At 37.7% G+C, this 15808-nt stretch overlaps 1 pseudogene across 1 annotated transcript; it reads right to left on the reverse strand.

Annotated features, from left to right (window-relative positions):
• Positions 1-12338: 12338 nt before the first annotated feature.
• LOC308416704 (carnitine O-palmitoyltransferase 2, mitochondrial-like) lies at positions 12339-15572 on the reverse strand (annotated as a pseudogene). Its single transcript has 2 exons — positions 15567-15572; positions 12339-14099 (listed from the first exon to the last, which is right to left on the reverse strand). The product of its transcript is annotated as a carnitine O-palmitoyltransferase 2, mitochondrial-like (transcript).
• Between the last annotated feature and the right edge of the window lie 236 nt (positions 15573-15808).

The raw sequence follows: 15808 nt of genomic DNA on the forward strand, positions 1-15808 counted from the left end.
TACCCCATTTTTTAATAGTATTGTTTGATTCTCTGGTGTCTAACTTCTTGAGTTCTTTGTATACTTTGGATATTAGGCCTCTATCAGATGTGGGGTTGGTAACGATTTTTTCCCAATCTGTTGGCTGCCATTTTGTTTCATTGCCAGTGTCCTTAGCCTTACAGAAAATTTGCAATCTCATTAAGTCTCATTTGTCAATATTTGACTTTAGAGCACGAGCCATTGGTGTTCTGTTCAGGAAATTTTCTCCTGTGCCTATGTGTTCTAAGGTTTTCACTACTTTCTTTTCTAATAGTTTCAGTGTACCTGGTTTAATGTGGAGATCTTTGATCCACTTGCACTTGAGTGTTGTATAAGGAGATAAGAAAGGGTCTCTTTTCATTCGTTTGCATGCTGAGTGCCAGTTGGACCAACACCATTTATTGAAGAGGCTGTCCTTTTTCCATTGAATGTTTACAGCTCCTTTGTCAAAAATCAAGTGGTCATGTATGTGAGGGCTCATTTTTGATCTTCTATTCTATTTCATTGATCCACGTGCCTATCTCTATACCAGTATCATGCATTTTTAACACAATTGCCTTGTAATATAGCTTGAGGTCAGGGATGGTGATTCCCGCAGATGTTTTCTTGTTATTGATGATGGATTTCGCTATTCTAGGTCTTTTGTTATTTTAGATGAATTTTCCCATTGCTCTTTCCAGTTCTATAAAGAATTGGGTTGGAATTTTGATGAGTATTGCATTAAATCTGTAGTTTGCTTTTGGTAAGATGGCCATTTTTACAATGTTGATCCTTCCAATCCATGAGCATGGGAGATCTTTTCATTTTCTGAGATCTTCCTCAGTTTCCTTCTTCAGAGATTTGAAGTTCTTGTCATAGAGGTCCTTCACTTGCTTAATTAGAGTCTCACCAAAGTATTTAATATTGTTTGTGACTATTGTGAAGGGTATCTTTTACCTAGTTTCTTTTTCTGCATGTTTGTCCTTTGAGTAGAGGACGGCTACTGATTTTCTTGAGTTAATTTTATATCCAGACACTTTGCTGAACTTATTTATCAGCTGTAGAAGTTCTCTGGTGGAATTTTTGGGGTCACTTACGTACACTATCATGTCATCTGCCAAAAGTGATGTTTTTACTTCTTTCCAATTTGTACCTTTTGATTTCCTTTTGCTGTCTAATTGCTCTAGCCAGGATTTCCAGTACTATGTTGAATAAATAGGGGGAGAGTGGGCAGTCTTTTATAGTCTCTGATTTTAGTGGGATTGTTTCAAGTTTCTCACTGTTTAGTTGACATTGGCTATTGGTTTGCTGTATATTGCTTTTATTATATTTAGGCATGGGCCTAGGATTCCTGCTCTTTCCAAGACTTTTAACATGAATGGGTGTTGAAGTTTGTCAAGTGCTTTCTCAGCGTCTAGTGAGATGACCATCTTTTTTTTTTGAATTTGTTTATATGGTGGATTATGTTGATGGATTTCTGTATATTACACCATCCCTGCATCCCAGGGATGATGTCTAATTGATCATGGTGAATGATATTTTTGATGTGATCTTGGATTCATTTTGCAAGTATTTTGTTGAGTATTTTTGATGCAATGTTCATAAGTGAGATTGGTCTGAAGTACTCTTTCTTTATGTGGTTTAGGAATGAGGGTTATTGTGGCCTCAAAAAATGAGTTCGGTAGTCTTCCATCTGACTCTATTTTGTGGAATAGTTTGGAGAGTATTGGTATTAGGTCGTCAATAAATGTCTGATAGAATTCTGAACTGAACCCATTTGGTCCTGGTCTTTTTTTGTTGGGAGGCTTTTTATGACTGCTTCTATTTCTTTAGGTGTTATGGGATTATTTAGATGGTTTATCTGATCCTGGTTTAACTTTAGTATCTTGTATCTGTCTAGAAATTCACCCATTTCCTCCAGATTTTCCAGATTTGTTTAGTATATGCTTTTGTAGTAGGATATGATGATTTCTTGATTTTCTTCAGTTTCATTTGTTATATCTTCACTTTTTTTTTCTAATTTGTTAAGTTGGACACTCTCTCTTTGCCCTCTAGTTAGTCTGGCTAAGGGTATATCAATCTTGTTAATTCTCTCAAAAAACCAGCTCTTGGTTTTGTTGATTCTTTGAATGGTTCTTTTTGTTTCTATTTGGTTAATTTCTGCTCTGAGTTTGATTATTTCTTGCTGTCCACTACTCTTGGGTGTATCTGCTTCCTTTTGTTCTAGAGCTTTCAACTGTGCTGTTGCTAGTGTATGCTCTCTCTAGTTTCTTTTTGGAAGCATTCAGAGCTATGAGTTTTCCTTCAGCAATTTTTTCATTGCACCCCATAGGTTTGTGTTTGTTTTGTTTTAATTTTCATTAAAATTTTAGAAAATTCTTAATTTTTTTCTTATATCTTTTTTAACCATGCTATAGTTTAATGGAGAGTAGTGGACAGCAAGAAATAATCAAACTCATCCATGGTGATCTGATAAGATGCATGGGAGTATTTAAATCTTCTTATATCTATTGAGGCTTGTTTTATGACTGATTATGTGGTCAGTTTTGGAGAAGGTGGCGTAAGGTGCTGAGAAGGATGTGTATTCTTTTGTTTTAGGATGAAATGTTTTGTAGATGTCTATTAATTGCAATTGGTTCATAACCTCTGGTAGTTTCAATGTGTCCTTCTTCAGTTGCTGTTTCCATGATCTATCCATTAATGAGAATGGTGTGTTGAGGTCTCCCACTATTATTGTGTGTGGTGCAATGTATTTTTTGAGCATTAGTAGGGTTTTTTTTCTATGAATATGGGTGCTCTTGTGTTTTGAGCATACATGTTAAGGATTGAGAGTTCCTCCTGCAAATTTTCCTTGTAATGAGTAAAAAGTGTCTTTCCTTATCTTTTTTGATAACTTTTGATTGAAAATCTACTTTATTCGATATTAGAATGGCTACTCCAACTTGTTTCTTGGGCCTGTTTGCTTGGAAGATTTTTTCCAAACCTTTTACTCTGAGATAGTGTCTGTCTTTGTCTCTGAGATGAGTTTCCTGTATGCAGCAAAATGCTGTATTCTGTTATTTATCCAGTTCGATAGCCTATGTCTTTTTATTGGGAACTTGAGTCTATTTATGCTAACAGATGTTAAGGAATAGTGGTTGCTCTTTCATGCTATTTTTGCTTTTAGATGTAGAATTGTGCCTGTGTTTCTTTCTTATTTTGTTTTTCTTGCTTAGGCATTTCCTTTTCTTTTACTAGGATTTAGTTTTCCTCCTTGTATTGGGTTTTCCACCTATAATCATTGTATTGCTGTGTTTGTGGTCAGATATTGTGTAAGTTCAATTTTGTCCTGGAATATCTTGGTCTCTCCATGTATGGTGATTGAGAGTTTTACTGGGTATAGCAGTTTGTGCTGAAATTTGTGTTCTCTTATGGTCTGTCCCAGATCTTCTAGCTTTCCTAGTCTCTGTTGAGAAGTCAGGTCTGATTCTGATTGGTCTGCCTTTGTATGTTACATGACCTTTTCCCCTTACTACTTTTAGTATTTTTTCTTTTCTTTGGGCATCTGGCGTTTTGACTATTATGTGTTGGGAGGAATTATTTTTCTGGTCCACTCTATTTGGAGTTCTGTAGGCTTCTTTTATGCTCATGGTCATCTCATTCTTAAGGGTATGAAGTTTTCTTCTACAATTTTTTGACGATATTTTCTTTGCCTCTTAGTTGATATTCTTCGCCCTCTTCTATTCCTATTATCCTTTGGTTTGGTCTTCTCATTGTTTCATGGATCTTTTGGACATCTTGGGTTAGGAGCTTTTTGATTTTTGCATCTTCCCTGACTGTTTTGTTTATATTTTCAATGTTGTCTTCGGTCCCTGAGATACTCTCTTCTATGACTTGTAGTCTGTTGGGGATGCTTGCATCTGTGACTCCTGATTTCTTTTTTTAGGATTTCTACCTCCAGGGTTGTCTCTTTTAGTGTTTTCTTTATTGTTTCCATTTCCATTTTAAATTCCTTCTTCCATTCCTTCATCTTTTTGGTTCTGTTTTCCTCTACTTCTTTGATTTCTTTGTGTGTGTGTGTTTTTTTTTTTTTTTGTGCCCTTTCATGTGTTTGCTTTAGCAAAAATATTCTTTTTTTAAAAAAACAACTTTATTTTACAAAACAAAGATAAATGTACAGATTTTAAACATTTTTTTGCTTAAAATTATACATTTTTGTCAGTACTGTTTTTTCAGATTTTAAAATAATTTTTACATAAAACTATATGAATATATTTTTTAGTCAGTACTTGATTTTTTCAAAGGCTTGACAGTATGCATTGAAAACCTAATAGTTACAATGAGCGTTAAGTACATGCAAAACAAAATGCAACATAGAAATAGTCAAAGTCTTCTTGTTTTGTAATTTTTTTGTTTTGTTTTCTTTATTTCTTGGACTTCATACAGTCTGTGAGTTGTTTCTGGGGGAGTGCAAGCCTCTGGGGTTAGCATCCCACTATCAGTGACTGCATATTATGTCTATTCTTTTGTGACTGGGTTATCTCACTCAGGATGATATTCTCTAGATGCAGCCATTTTCTTAAGAATTTGGTTAAGTCATTGTTTCTGGTGGCTGAGTAGTATTCCATTGTGTAAATGTACCACAATTTTTGTATCCATTCATCTTCTGAAGGACATCTGGGTTCTTTCCAGCTTCTGGCTATTATAAATAGAGCCACTATGAACATTGTGGTGCATATATCTTTGTTGTGTATTAAAGTGTCTCTGGGGTATATGCCCAGAAGTGGAATAGCTGGGTCTTTAGGTAGTACTATATCCAATTTTCTGAGGTATCGCCAGACTGATTTCCAGAGTGGCTGTATTAGTTTGCAACCCCACCAACAGTGGAGAAGTGTTCCTCATTCTCCGCAGTCTCGCCAGCATCTGCTGTCATCTGAGTTTTGGATCTTGGCCAATCTAACTGGTGTGAGGTGGAATCTCAGGGTTGTTTGGATTTGCATTTCCCTGATGGCTAAGGATGTCGAGCACTTCCTCAGATGTTTCTCAGCCATTTGGTGTTCCTCAACTGAGAACATTTTGTTTAGCTCTGTACCCCATTTTTCAATAGGGTTATTTGATTCTCTGGTGTCTAGCTTTTTGAGTTCTTTGTATACTTTGGATATTAGGCCTCTATCTGATGTGGTGTTGGTAAAGATCTTTTCCCATTCTGTTGGTTGCCATTTTGTTTTCTTGACGATGTCCTTAGCCTTACAGAAACTTTGCAATCTCATTAAGTTCCATTTGTTAATCTTTGACCTTAGAGCTTGAGCCATTGGTGTTTTGTTCAGGAAATTTTCTCCTGTACCTATGTGTTCTAAGGTTTTCCCTACTTTCTCATCTAATAGTTTCAGTGTATCTGATTTAATGTGGAGATCTTTGATCCACTTACACTTGAGCTTAGTACAAGGAGATAAGAAAGTGTCTATTTTCATTCGATTGCATGCTGAGTGCCAGTTGGACCAGCACCATTTGTTGAATAGGCTGTCCTTTTTCCGTTGAATGTTTATGGCTCCTTTGTCAAAAATCAGGTGACCATATACATGAGGGCTCATTTCTGGATCTTCTATTCTATTCCATTGATCCACATGCCTATTTCTGTACCAGTACCATGCAGTTTTCAGCACAATTGCCTTGTAATATAGCTTGAGGTCAGGGATAGTGATTCCCGCAGATGATTTTTTGTTGTTGAGGATGGATTTAGCTATTCTAGGTCTTTTGTTATTCCATATGAAATTGCACATTGATCTTTCCAATTCCTTGAAGAACTGGGTTGAAATTTTGATGGGGATTGCATTGAATCTGTAGATTGCTTTTGGTAGGATGGCTATTTTTAAGATGTTGATCTTTCCAATCCATGAGCATGGAAGGTCTTTCTATTTTCTGAGATCCTCCTCAATTTCTTTATTTAGAGGTTTGAAGTTCTTGTCATACAGGTCCTTCACTTGCTTAGTTAGAGTCACACCAAGGTATTTCATAGTTTTTGTGACAATTGTGAAGGGTACCTTTTCCCTAATTTCTTTCTCCACATGTTTGTCCTTTGAGTATAGGAAGGCTACTGATTTGTTCGAGTTAATTTTGTATCCAGCCACTTTGCTGAACTTGTTTATCAGCTGTAGGAGTTCTCTGGTGGAATTTTTGGGGTCACTCAAGTACACTATCATGTCATCGGCAAAGAGTGATGTTTTTATCTCTTCCTTTCTGATTTGTATCCCCTTGATCTCCTTTTGCTGTCTAATTGCTCCAGCCAGGACTTCCAGTACTATGTTGAATAGGTAGGGGGAGAGTTGGCAGCCTTGTTGAGTCCCTGATTTTAGTGGGATTGCTTCAAGTTTCTCGCCATTAAGTTTGATGTTGGCTGTTGGTTTGGTGTATATTGCTTTTATTATGTTTAAGTATGGACCTTGGATTCCTGTTCTTTCCAGGACTTTTAACATGAAGGGGTGTTTGATTTTGTCAAATGCTTTCTCAGCATCTAGTGAGATGACCATGTAATTTTGATCTTTGAGTTTGTTTATATGGTGGATTACGTTGATGGATTTCCTTATATTAAACCATCCCTGCATCCCAGGGATAAAGCCTAATTGGTCATGATGAATGATCATTTTGATGTGTTCTTGGCTTTGGTTTGCAAGGATTTTGTTGAGTATTTTTGCATCAATGTTCATAAGTGAGATTGGTCTGAAGTTCTCTTTCCTTGTAGGGTCTTTGTGTGGTTTAGGTACTAGGGTTATTGTAGCCTCAAAAAATGAGTTAGGTAGTATTCCATCTGATTCTATCTTTTGGAATAGTTTGGAGAGTATTGGTGTTATATCCCCAATAAATGTCTGATAAAATTCTGCACTGAACTTGTCTGGACATGGGCTTTTTTTGGTTGGGAGGCTTTTGATGACTTCTTCTATTTTTTTAGGTGTTATAGGTTTATTTAGATGGTTTACTTGGTCCTGGTTTAACTTTAGGATCATGTATCTGTCTAGGAATTTTTCCATTTCCTCCAGATTTTCCAATTTTGTGGAATATAAGTTTTTGTAGTAGGATCTGATGATTTCTTGAATTTCCTCAGTTTCAGTTGTTATGTTCCCACTTTCCTTTTTGATTTTGTTAATTTGTACACTCCCTTTGCCCTCTAGTTAGTCTGGCTAGGGGTTTATTAATCTTTTTGATTTTTTCAAAGAACCAACTCTTGGTTTTGTTGATTTTTTCAATGGTTATTTTTGATTCTATTTGGTCTATTTCTGCCCTAATTTTGATTATTTCTTGCCGTCTACTCTTTTTGGGCATATCTGCTTCCTATTGTTCTAGGGCTTTTAGCTGTGCTGTCAGGTTGCTGATGTAAGCTCTCCATTTTCTTTTTGGAAGCACTTAGAACTATGTGTTTTCCTCTCAGTACTGCTTTCATTGCATCTTATAGGTTTGGGTATATTGTGTTTTCGTTTTCGTTGAATTCTAGAAAATCCTTAATTCCTTTTTTATTTTTTCTTAGACCCTGCTATTGTTTAACAGAGCGTTGTTTAGTTTCCATGTGTATGTGGCGTTTTTTTGTCTTTGTTGTTGTTAAAGACCAGCCGTAGACCATGGTGATCTGAGAGGATGCATGGGAGTATTTCAATCTTCTTATATTGATTGAGGCTTGCTCTGTGTCTAATTATGTGGTCAATTTTCGAGAAGGTGCCATGGGGTGGTGATAAGAAGGTGTATTCTTTTACTTTAGGATAATATGTTCTGTATATATCTATTAATTCTAGTTGGTTCAAAGTCTCTGCTAGTTTTGCAGTGTCCTTGTTCAGTTTCTGTTTCCATGATCTGTCCATTGGTGAGAGTGGGGTATTAAAGTGTCCCACTTTTATTGTGTGGGGTGAGATGTATTTTTTGAGCTTTAGTAGGGTGTCTTTTATGAATGTGGGTGCTTTTTTATTTGGAGCATATATGTTAAGGATTGAGAGTTTCTCCTGACAGATTTCCCCGGTAATGAGTAAAAATTGTCCTTCCTTATCTTTTTTGATAACTTTTGGTTGGAAATTTACTTTATTCGGTGTCCTGAAGTTGCCGCCGGGTGGAAACAGAAGTTCTTTGTGTGTTTTTTATGTTTCCTCTTTATAAGCTTCTATTCCTCTATTATTTTCCTCCATTGTTCTTTAAAGATCTTCAGCATCATCTTAAGTATGATTTCATCTCTGAGTCTTTTTTTTTCTGGAATATTTGGCATTCCACTGTTTGCTCTGTTGGGAGAGCTCGTTTCTGATGTTGCCAGGTTGTCTTGGTTTCCACTGGGTAAGTGTTTTTGCTTTCCTCTTGCAATCTTGTTGTCAGTGATTGTTTCCTGTTTCTCTCGTGTACCTGGCCTGTATCCTTGCATCTCCGATGTTCCTGGTGGTAAATGACCTGAGTGTTTGGTCCACAGGCTAGGGCTTTCCAGCTGGAAACCGAGACCCTGCAGCAGAGTTCCTGTTCTCTTGAAGCAATGGGGGGAATCGCTTTCCATGTGCTTGGCCCAGACCTCTCTGCGCCCCAGCTACTCTCAGCGTAGTCTCATCAGCCTTGCGTCCCAGGATTTTTGCTGTTCCCAGAGACAAATGGCCTGAGCCATGCAAGTTTTTAAAAGATGAATAGTATTGGATACTATTACATGAAGTGATATGTGCTAAAAGACAAAATCTATATGGATGTTATTTTTTTCTTTCTCTTACAACTTTAGTTTAAAAAAAAAGAGGAATACATATACAGACTTTTAAAGGCATTTTGGCATAACACTATATGAATTTTTTTGTCAGTACTTAATTATTTTAGAGGTTTGATAGCATGCATTAAAATCCCACTAGTTACCATATGCATAATGTACATGTAGGACAGAAGGTAACATGGAAACAGTTTTCTTGGTGAATATAGATTAAGCATAATGATCTTTGAATATCAAAAATTGTCACAAGGCTATATTCTTAGCTCTTGGATTATTAGTGATTTAACATCCAGGTGTACCATAGTCTGAGAGGGTGCTATACATTTATTTATTTTTTCCTAAAAAGGACTGAGGCTTTCATTTTTTGGACTTTGTTTTCCTTGAAGTTCATATGACCTGTGAGTTGTTTCTGGGGTGTTCACAGCTTTCTGGGGTTAGTATCCAATAATCAGCGACTGCATATTATGTCTGTTCTTTTGTGACTGGGTTACCTCACTCAGGATGATATTCTATAGATTCATCCATTTTTTTAGGAATTTCATGAAGTCATTGTTTCTGATAGCTGAGTAGTACTCCATTGTGTAAATATACCACAATTTTGTATCCATTCATCTACTGAAGGACATCTGGGTTCTTTCCAGCTTCTGGCCATTATAAATAGAGCTGCTATGAACATTGAGGTGCCTGTGGCCTTACTGTATGTTGGAACATCTCTGGGGTATATGCCCAGAAATGGAACAACTGGGTCTTCAGGTAGGACTATGTCCAATTTTCTGAGGAACTGCCAGAGTGATTTCCAGAGTGGTTGTACCAGTTTACAAGCCCACCAACAATGGAGAAGTGTTCCCCTTTCTCTGCATCCTTGCCAGCATCTGCTGTCATCTGAATTTTTGATCTTAGCCATTCTGACTGGCGTGAGGTGGATTCTCAGTGTTGTTTTGATTTGCATTTCCCTAATGACTAAGGATGTCCAGCACTTCCTTAGATGCTTCTCAGACATTTGATATTCCTCAAGTGATAACTTTTTGTTTAGCTCTGTACCCAATTTTTAATAGTGTTGTTTGATTCTCTGGTGTCTAACTTCTTGTTCTTTGTATACTTTGCATATTAGGCCTCTATCAGATGTGAGTTAGGTAAAGATCTTTTCCCAATCTGTTGGCTGCGGACTTGTTTTCTTGACAGTGTCCTTAGCCTTACAGAAACTTTTCAATCTTATTAAGTCCCATTTGTCAACCTTTGACTTTAGAGCTTGAGCCATTGGTGTTCTGTTTAGGAAAATTTTCCCTGTGTCTATGTGTTCTACGGTTTTCCCTACTTTCTCATCTAATAGTTTCAGTGTACCTGGTTTAATGTGGAGATCTTTGATTCACTTCCACTTGACCTTTGTATAAGGAGATAAGAAAGGGTCTATTTTCATTCTTCTGTTTTAATGGTGGTCACCTGGCACTCTTGCTAGGCTGGAAAGCACCACATTCCAAAGTGCACCATTCTATCTCTCCTCCAGGAGCTCCAGGACATCCCTTCTGGCACAGGCATGGGCTCAAGTGGGAGAGCACTTGCAAGACTTCTCTTTGGGCTCAGCTGTCAGCGGGGTGGGTCCTTAGTCTTGATGGCAGTCAACCTGACCTCTCACTGAGCCGGAAAAGAGTGGATCCCAGGGTGTACCATTCTGTCTAGTGTGTTGCTCTTATGATTTCTTGAGTGACAAACCCCATGGTTTTCTATATGAATCTGTGGCCTTGAAATCTGTGACCACAGGAATGTTAATATTAACCATCAAAATCTTAAACCTAATTTGCCTTCCTTCTTTCCACATACTGCATAGAATTTGCACAACTCTTGGCTTAAGACATAGACTACTTTAATTAAAATCTAAAAGAACTGTCAAGAGACATGAACATCTTTTCTGACTGATCATGGCCTATAATATGTCTTGTAGCCTCATTCAGGTGTTTTTTCCTTTGGTTATTTACTATAGTCATTATAATTATTGCTCATCTACTCAGCAGATCAAATACCATGTGGGGTTTTAAGGGGAGATAAAATGAACAATATAAACAAAAACTGTAAGTATAAACAATAAGAAACAAATAATAAACTTAAGTATTTTAGCAAGTTTATAACACCATTAAAGGATGTTAAAAATAAAAGGAATAGAAACTACGATAGTCCTTATAACTCATGTTTTATGCATTTTAAACAAGAAATATCTTCTATTTCTTAACTCTTTTATATATGGCTTCAAGAAACATTATTGAGAATGTGGTGTTAACTTGAAACTGAATAAAAGACTTAATTTCTAAATCCTCTCATGTATAAAAGTCATCATTACATTAATCAATCATTTATAAAATAATTTTAAAGGACTCTATCTATCAAATTGTTCAGAGCTGTTTAACTGATAAGAAACTTGTTCTTAACTTGATTGCTAGACTATATTGATAACAATGGACAAAATGTAATGAATGGCTGCTCAAACTTTTTTATTTATGCTGGGAAGAAAACCTTAGGTGTGACTTCCTTTTCCATTTGGAAAAAAGATGTCTTTTTGTGGTGTCTGGAGACATGGGTGTGAAGGAGATTATGTAGTTGGTTTTCATGACAACAAGACTAAAACTATAGGTATGCAATGCTCAATACAGCTCCTGGAACATAGTTTTCCAGTATGTTGCCTTGTTCCATGTTTTAGAAAATGGATTTTCTCATCTCTTGCATGTTATTAATGAAAAATATTTGCATTAGGCCTCTTGCCAAAAAATAAAAATTCTATATCTGAAGTGTGGGAATGAAAATGTTTACCTTTAATCAGAAGTATCCATCACATAGTTTAAATATTAATTTCTCAGAATACCTATTTTTGTTAACATAGACTTCAAACAATATACATGTTTGGGTCAATTTGTTTTGACAAGTGTCCACAGGCTGTGTCCAATCTCATGGAGGACCTTTAGCAACAACCACATTAATTATTAAGCTGACTTTAGCTTTAACATTCGAGGCTCCTTAAGTGCAGCCAAACACTAATTATATTCACTTTATTATGTATAGAACCTTTGAAGTCTTTTTTATTTAAAAAGCCTATTTTACACAGTTTTCCCTTCTTCCTCTTTTTTTTTTTAAATCATGAGTGACAACATAACACATAAAAAAGCAAATGCTCTCAATTATGCAACTAGTTGTAGTTTTTGACTCTAGCTGATTTTATGGACGAATTCTTAGCTGTGGTTAGCACATTCCCATGGGTCTCTGAAGACTGCTGAGCAATATGTTAGAACTTGAAGAGAAAGTTCTGTTCCATATTTTTTTTCTCAAGCATCACTGGGCTTTATTTCTATTTAAACAATAAATACAGCTGAGTTAGTTTTCCGAATCTTATCTCCTGAACAAAGGACTTTAAAGCTACAATCTCTCATTACCTTCAGTTGGCATCTTCCAGCTCATATCTGCTTCACTGTGAGTTGCAAGCACCTCAGGACTAGTTTTGTTGGGCTCAAGATGGTACCTTCCAGCTACATGAGCACCCATGCTTATGTGAAAGAATGGAGTCTTTTCACCAACCGAGAAGCTAAGTTTTGATTCCCTTCTAGGAAATGTCTTTTATACACTTCTGGACACAGTGGAGAAACTCTCAGACATTGTGTCCTGACTAGGAGGAGACACTGCAGCCTATCCAGTCATCGTGAACAGCATATGCAATACCGAAGCCATTAGGAACCGTGGGTGCAAAGCCACCAAGGCTCACTGCTGGGCTGTTCAGAGTGATGGTAGACAGGATGTTGTAGTTTATCTGCTGGTATGCAGAGTCCAGATAGAGCTCAGGTAGGATGACCCCTACGGCTGTTGCCAGACACCATAGAGCAAAGCGCTGACCAATTGCTAATTCTTTGGTCAGCTGGCCATGGTATTTGGAACACTCAGCCATCATATGCTGAAGCTCGCCCACTCTGTGCTTGGAGAGCTCCCTGACAAATGCCCCAGAGCGTCTCTTAGTAAAGATGGAGCCTGGGCAGATAGTCTTTGTGCGGTCATGCTTGAAGGCTGCAGTGCTGTAGGATCCATAGGCAGCCACTGTCTGGCTGTACTGTCTCAGAAAAGCCGTCTGGAAGGCCAGCTGGGCCACTGCATCAGGGCTCAGCTTCTCCTTCTTTAACAATTCTTTGCCATCTCTCTGAAAATGAATGGAGTCAATGGTGAGGGTTGTCACGGTGATATCAAACTTCTCCTTAGCAGTGGGAAGCCAGCCTTAAAAGCACTACTGAGCTTGAAGTTGAGTTTCTGCACAGGTACAGAGGAGTTGGTGGAGGCTGGCTGGCTCTGGGGAGTGATGGCAGGGGTCTGAGTGCTGTCTTTGAACTCTTCATTGAAAAACCTAAGCACTGCTACACCCCCCCCCCACATGCTCAAAGTGGACCGCCGCAGTGCCATCCTTGGCTACAATGATGTTAAAGGACTTGTCAAACCAGCGGTTTGTGCCATCACCGTGCAGCATGGTGTGCGACAAGTGAATAAGATTCTTCATCGGGAAGTCATCTAGGCAGAAGATAGCAGAGTCTGCTTTCCTCAGGCTTTCCTCGTTACCACCAAGAATCAACTTGTTTGAGCTCTGCCCAGACATCTTCCTTCTCACTGGTCAAATATTCCAGGGAAAACCAGGGCACTGCCATCTGAGAGAATGTACTTTAGGTGTGCCTGAATTTCTGAGGGATTCACAATGTTCCCATCTTGATTGAGGACATCAATGACATAGAAATGTTCTTTTCTTAGGATAGGGAGGTGCCTAGCAGTGTTATCCGTAAAGAGCTCATCTCGGCTGGGTTTGGGTATATGAGTTGAATTGAAAAGTCAAGAATACTGGGGCATATCCAAGGGATATGTGTTGGTCAGGTAGGCTTCATACCAGGAAAGAGAGGAAGAAACAAAAAGTCTGAGTCTTTTGAAGGCATCTTTGTTACCTTTGGCAAGGTTCAAGTGGAACAACTCTGGCTCTAGAAGGCCAGACAGAAGTGTCTTCTGAAACTGGACTGTAGAAACTGTCAAGCTGGTCATCCGGGTGAGTTGGGCATTATACTCAGACTTTGGGTCTGGACTGAATGCCATAAATGGGTTCAAGTTTAAAATGACTGAGTCTCGAGCAGTTAAATACGTATCGACCTGGGCCTGAGATGTAGCTGCTGTGCCTATTCTGCGTATCCTGAGCAAGCAAGTGTGTGCGCAGTCCCTTCCCAAGTCCGTTCTCGAAGTCCTTACACAATTCTGTGTCCCTGAACTGCCTGTCATTCAAGAGAGGCTTCTGTGCAGTGATATATCTTTTCATGGGATATTCAAGTTTAGGGATAGCCGCATGACTGGTGGCTCTTTTTCCTCCAAAGCATGGCGAATCTCTTTCTCCTTTCACGAGTCTGCTAGCCTACTTGCATGGTGGGGGTGGGGGGGTTAGGGGAGCAGCTAAGGAAAGTTTTAAATAAGAATTGAAAAATAAAAATAATCAAAATTACAATGAAATATTCAAAAGTATTTAGGCATGTAAATAGATTGAATGTTGACAAATTAGGAAGCGTGAAGTCAGTGTTTGAATATAATACATGAGACAAGAAGATGGGGGAATGGCTCAGTGCTGGCTAAGTCATAAGAATTTGAGTTCATGTCCTAGCACCCATAGACGAATCTAGTGTGGGAGCACAAGTCATATACTCCTCTGCCTCCTCTCCTGTGGTGGAGGAACAGAGGTAGAAACAGTGAATCTTGGAGAATTTCTGGCCAGTTGTCTACCCAAATGGTGGCTGTTAGTTCCAGTGGGAGATCTTGTCTTACTGTTCCTTTTAGATTTAGTACTCTTCTAAGTACAATGATGGTTACAAAGGGAGAACTCTGTGGACTCTTAATCTAACTGAAGAACAGAGCACATTAACAGGTCACAGGTTTATTCTGATTGGGAAGGGGATTTATATTATGGTACTTAAACCTTAGGAGGTTTAAAATTATAGATCAGAAGAATGTAGCAGAAAATCCTATTTATAACAGAAAGTAATAAATAATTTATTTCAACAGGAAGTTTATAAAAATGTTAATGAGCCAAATTTTCAATTTATACACAAAACCATGAAGGATTCTAGGTCACAAAGAATTTATCATTCATGAACTTTATCTTGTGGCAAAACTTCCTTATTTAACCTTTTGATGTCCATTCTAATATTTGGAATTTAATTTGTTTCAGTAAACCAGACAATTTAAAGAAGCTCTCTGTGATAAGCAAATGCATACTGAAATATCAGGACTTAGAACAAGTTATTTTTGGTACTTTACAAATCACAAAGCTAGCGAAGAATAATGGATATTCTTATTTTATAGTGATTCATGAGTTTTTAGAGAAATTCTTTCTCCAAGAGCTTCCTATTTAATTATGCATACTTCAAAAGCAAGACATTGTTCTTGGCTACCCACCAAGACTAGAAGCTGAGGGCTTCCTTTTGAAAACATTGCACACTTGAGTCAGAGGGCATGGGCATATTAATCTGGAGCTGATCTGCAATCATCATCTCCATTGGTTAGCTTTTATAGTGCCAGAAGGTGTTATACAGGCTGTTGAAGGAGAAAAATCACTGATTCTTATGCAGTTATGAACATTTTGAGCTACAATAACAACTGTCCTTATAAGTTATGCTCATTGATAAGATAGTGACACAAAAGTTTTGGGGTTATTCAATATGGGGTTAACTTTGATTGGATTTAAGGACTACTCTATAGAAGAAAGCTCATGACTGGTACAAACCTGGCCAAGAATGCTTGATGGCTATAGACCATAGAGGAGAAACTGCTACTATTATTATGCTGAATTGACCTACTATCAAACTAACTACTTCTAAATATTGTATACCTCCATATTAGTGATGCTTTCAATTCTTTTCAGAGTGGTTTCTTTTTGTAGAGTATAGCAATTTTTTACAGAGACCCATAGCTAGTTACAATGATAAGTACCTGTGGAGTGTTCAGCCCTTAAAGAGATATCTATATTATACTCTCTTCCTGCATGGCTCACACAGAAGAGGGGACAGGAATATAAGAGCCAGAGATAAGGGAAGACTTTTATCAATCTGCAATCTGGCCATGTCAGTGTCA

Source organism: Micromys minutus (genome assembly GCF_963924665.1).
Source record: "Micromys minutus genome assembly, chromosome: 1".
Taxonomy (NCBI): Eukaryota; Metazoa; Chordata; class Mammalia; order Rodentia; family Muridae; genus Micromys; species Micromys minutus.